At 48.0% G+C, this 5206-nt stretch overlaps 1 pseudogene; it reads left to right on the top strand.

The window, feature by feature from the left end:
• Positions 1–763: 763 nt before the first annotated feature.
• On the top strand, positions 764–1294 carry LOC109494134 (annotated as a pseudogene).
• Positions 1295–5206: the final 3912 nt, after the last annotated feature.

Genomic DNA, 5206 nt, shown 5'->3' on the forward strand with positions numbered 1-5206 from the left:
ATTCTGTCTGACTCTCTCTCTCTCTCTCTCTCTCTGCCCCTCCCCACCTGCTCTCTCTCGCTCTCTCAAAATACATAAATAAACATTAAACAAGTTTTTTTTAAAAAGATGCGGGGCGCCTGGGTGGCTCAGTCGGCTGAGCGCCCGGCTTCGGCTCAGGTCATGATCTCACGGTTTGTGAGTTCGAGCCCTGCGTCGGGCTCTGTACTGACAGCTCGGAGCCTGGAGCCTGTTTCGGATTCTGTGTCTTTCTCTCTGTTCTTCCCCTACTCATTCTCTGTCTCTCAAAATAAATAAACATTAAAAAAAAAAAAAACTAATAAAAAAAAAAAAAGATGCTACTCCTGTTAGTGCTCCATCATCCCTAAGAACCGTTAAACAATTTCCGAGTCTTCAATTTTGCACTGTGAGTACACTATTAAAATACCCATATGTGGGGTCCGCAGCCGGATGACGGCAGGCCTGGGGGGAAATGCGCAATGCGCAGGCGTGCTGGGGTCCCCAGCCGGCCTTGCAGATGGCGGTGGAGAATGACTTCGGGGAACGTAGAGCCAGGAGAAAGCCAAGTGGCTTCGGGGGACACTGGAGCAGTCCTTCAGAAGTGCACACCTCCGCGAATGAAGGGCTCCCTGTCTGGACCTTTACCCACCAAGCGGATGGGGCCCAGGAGTTGGATGAGGAGGAAGGCCTCCTTGGGCAGGTGGCGACCAAGGGGTTTGATGTGTTCAGGAGGATGGGAGTCTGGTCCAGGTGAGCTGCAGACATGTTCCATCACCTCCAGAGCGCAGATGGGGCTGCTCTGAGAGGGGCGGCCTCCCACATCACCCAGAGAAAGTGCAGGACCAGAGTCACCGCACTTAGGACAGCCAGAGAGCGGGATGAGCTCGAGGTCGAAGCAGACGGCGTGGAGGGGACGGAGGTCACAGCTGGGAATGGTGCAGCCGGGACACATGGGGTCGGCCCCCCAGCCTGCACCCTCTGGTCCAGACTCCCAGACCATTAGGGTGGACGATCTGGTGCCGGATGGTTGGCCCATTGCTGGGAGAAGGAAATGAGTAGGGCTGGAAATGGTTTGTTTGCTAGGTGTTTTGAGACTTGTCTCATTCCTTCCCTCTCCCCCATCCCCCTGTCCAGCTCCCACCAGAGGAGGAAGGGCTTTAGGATGCTTGGTCTTGGGGTGACGGGAACTGGCTCGCCACACCCCCTCGGGCCTTCATTTACTCTCTGAGTGATGAGGCCAGTTTCCCCACACCGCGCCTCTTGGGTAAGAGGAAGGACGAGTGGGTGTGGGTGTGGCTGGAGCAGTTACACGCTGGTTGCCGGCGGGCAGGTGGGTTTGTGAAGAAGGGACAGCCAGGGAACCGACACTCAGCCTTAGAGAGTTGACACTCCTGCTGAGTCAGGAACGTGAGGTGACCCTGCAAAGGGAAGCGAGATCGCTTGGAGATGTGAACGAAAGTAGCTGTAGCATCTTCCTCTTCTCCCCGCCCCCCGGCCCCACCTGAATAGCTCTGGACCCCAGCCCAGAATTTGGAACCTCTTGGAACACTCCTTCCTGCCCCTCAGCCTCCAGCCCTGGAATTTCTCAGGAAGTCTAACCCCTTTGCTAGGTGCTAAGCTTGGGTTCTGCCTCCTCCAGCCTCCTTCCAAACTCTTTATCCTGCCCAAGTCCAGGGATGAGTACATCAGTATGTAATACCTTACTGTTCCACCTGTGGCTTGATCTTGGAATCAGCCTTCTGGGAGCTGAGCTTCAGAGCTCAGCCAGGGTGTAGTTTCTGGGCCCACCCTAGCAGCCTGGTACTTTTTTTTTTTTTTAAGTTTATTAAATTGTTTTAGTAATCTCTGCTCGAACTCACGACCCCGAGATCAAGAGTCACATACTCTTCTGACTGAGCCAGCCAGGCGCCCCGCAGCCTGGTACTTCTGGACAAATAAACAGATGGACGAATGGAGCGCAGCAGCACTCTGAAAGTTTCCAAAATAAACCCTTTCTCTTAATAAAAAAACAAAAAACAAAAAAGCCAAGGCAAAACAAACATACTTCTTTGGGAAACAATAGACACGTCATTGACACTGATAGAAATGTTACAGCCTGACACAGAAGTTTTCCAAAACATTGTTGTCGACTTGGAGATGTGCCGTCCAGACCTCTGCGGGAGGAAGGATGTGCTGTTTAGTTGGGGAACTACGGTCTGCCTCCAGCTCTCTGCTCCTTCAGGGTCTCAGCCTGACAGCAGCCTAGATCACCTGAGCTCACAGCTCCCGGGGCAGCCCCATCAGGTGACGGGCGAGCTGGGGCATTTTGGCTCAATGCAGGTCGAGTGTGACGTTTTGTTCCGGAGCTTTCTGCTGGGGTGGCCCTGCCTGCATCTCAGTTCCCTCTTCGCCAGTGTTGTTTCCAGCCCCTCCCACCACCTGTGTTAATTTCTAATAATTATCTTGCACCCCAACTCAGCGCCTATTTCTGGAAAACCCACCTGGCACACTGTTTTCTCAGGTCAGTAGGTACGTGGTTCATAAGAGGGAGCAAAGATCTAGATCACAATGATACGTTTCTGTTCTTTTTTGAAGTTCTAGTAAGTGCTTCATGGCTGAAGATGTTGCATTCTGTTTTAGACCTCACAGAAAATGCTGTGTGTCTGATTAAAATTCTTTTGAAATTAAACATTTTTCATTTTCTTTATCATCACATCAATAACGTATTTCTTTTAGGAGTTTTACTATTTCAGATGCTTTATTTGGAAAACTGACTCATGATGTTCCTTGCATTTTATCTCAGTGACATTTGCAAATATTCTTTATTTTGCCCGTTGGCATTAACAGGATATTATGGCCATTCCTATGAGATATGTGGTTAGCTGTTTTAACTTTCAATGATTCAAATTGTGAGGACTGTCTGGGTATAACAGTTATGGCAACAGCAAAAATAAGCTACTTGATATCTTGGTTGAAATAATGAAACTGTTTTCCATTCTATCTGTCTGTCTATCTATCATCTATCTATTTTTGAGAGAGAGAGAGAGAGAGAGCGAGAGAGAGCATGCAAGCACATGCAAGCAGGGGAGGGCAGAAGGAGAGAGAGAGAGAGAGAGAGAGAGAGAGAGAGAGAGAGAATCCAAAGCAGGCTCCACACTCAGCCTGGAGCTGGACGCAGGGCTCGATCCCACAACCCTGGGATCATGACCTGAGCCGAAATCAAGAGTTGGATGCTGAACCAAATGAGTCACCTAGGCACCCCTGTTTTTCGTTTTAGAAAGGCAAATTTTATGGGGTACCTGGGTGGCTCCATCAGTTAAGCATCCGACTTCGGCTCAGGTCATGATCTCTCGGTTTGTGAGTTCCAGCCCTGCATCGGGCTCTGTGCTGACAGCTCAGAGCCTGGAGCCTGCTTCTGATTCTGTGTTCCTCTCTCACTCTGCCCCCCCCCCCCCCCCCGCTCATTCTCTCTCTCTCTCTCTCTCTCTGTCATGAATAAATAAACATTTAAAAAAATTTTTTTAAGAGAAATGCAAATTTTATACTGATTCTTGCATGACATGGAAAGATGCTCCTTGATGTTGTGATATTATCAGAATATCATAAAATTCCTAGGCTGAAGTCTATTTTTGGTATAATTTCAGAAGATTTGTGTTTATGATTTAGAAGAATTGTGGTTATGCTATTTCTAAAAGCTTTAAGAAATATATCCAAATCTTGCCGTCTCTTCATTTTATGGGATTATTTCCATAATTTATTATAAATTCATGCATATATAGATATCTAAGCTCTGCACACGAACTATACACAAGAATTTCAAAGCAGCAGCAGCAGCAAAGTAGAAACAATAGAACAAATGGGGCACCTGGGTGGCTCAGTCGTTGAGTGTGGGACTTTTGATTTCAGCTCAGGTCATGACCTTGCAGTTCGCGAGATGGAGCCCTGGGTCAAGCATCATGGAGCCTCCTGAGGATTCTCTCTCCCTCTCTCTCTGCCCCTCCCCCACTCATGCTCTCTCTCAAAATAAACAAACATTAAAAATTTTTTCAGCTCCTAAGATACATATTCCTGAAGAGTTATTATTTTTTTTAACTTTATTTAGTTTGAGAGAGACAGAGAGCACGGGTGGGGAAGGGGCAGACAGAGAGAGAGAGAGAGAGAGAGAGAGAGAGAGAGGGAGGGAGAGAGAATCCCAAGCAGGCTCTGTGCTGTCAGTGCAGAGCCGGATGCAGGGCTCAAACCCACCAACTGTGAGATCATGACCTGAGCTGAAATCAAGAGTCAGACCCTCAACAGACTGAGCTACCCAGGCGCCTCCTGAAGAGCTTTTTTTTTTTTTTTTTTTTTAGGGACTTGGCACATTAAATCCCATATCCTATTTAAATATCCATATTTAAAGATTTGCAACAGAGAAGCTTTCAAACAGGTAAAGAGTCATCTCCAGATGAATTTTTGTGTCTTTGTGCAAACTTGCTTCATTTGCTTTTAGTTTTTGAAGGCTCCAGCCTTCCACAGTGTCTAACATTCACCTGGGCCAGATTTTGAAGTAGGGATAGAATGATGTAGGTGTGCACAGTAGTGAGAGCAGAGATCCAAGACCCTACATGTTCAAGGTTTGAGGAAGGGAGGGGATTCCTCTCAGAATTCCACCTGGAGGTTCTTAGGGTTTCTGGGTAGCCTTCAGGTCAGTTTTCTGGGATGGGCCCAGGGTGGGAAATGTAATTCTGGTGGTAAGGGATGACCTGAGAGCAAATACCCAAACCAAAGGGTATGGTGTGGGGTCTGAGTTTTCTATGACATTTTCTTTAAAAAAAATGTTTTTTAATTTATTTATTTTGAGAGAGACAGAGAGAGAGAGAGAGAGTGAGCAGGGGAGGGGCAGAAAGAGAGCGAGAATCCCAAGCAGGCTCCACGCAGCCAGTGCACAGAGCCCGACAGGGGGCTGGAACCCATGAAACAGATCATGACCTGAGTCAGACGCCCAACCCAGGCGCCTCTCTCTGACATGTTCAAGCTTACTGTTTATCAAATGGTCTCGTATGGCATTTCCTTGAGGAAAAGTGGACAAATCAGTTCCTGACACTTGACCTTCAATAATCAGGAGGAAAAGAAAACTCCCTTAAAGCCATTCAAAGGTAAGCCTGAGGTCAAACCGGCAGGACACAGTGGTGGCTGGGGAGCAGGGCTTCTCATTCCAGCCCTTGAAACTGTGTTCAATACTGAGTCT

The sequence above is a fragment of the Felis catus genome, chromosome E1, assembly GCF_018350175.1.
Source record: "Felis catus isolate Fca126 chromosome E1, F.catus_Fca126_mat1.0, whole genome shotgun sequence".
Taxonomy (NCBI): Eukaryota; Metazoa; Chordata; class Mammalia; order Carnivora; family Felidae; genus Felis; species Felis catus.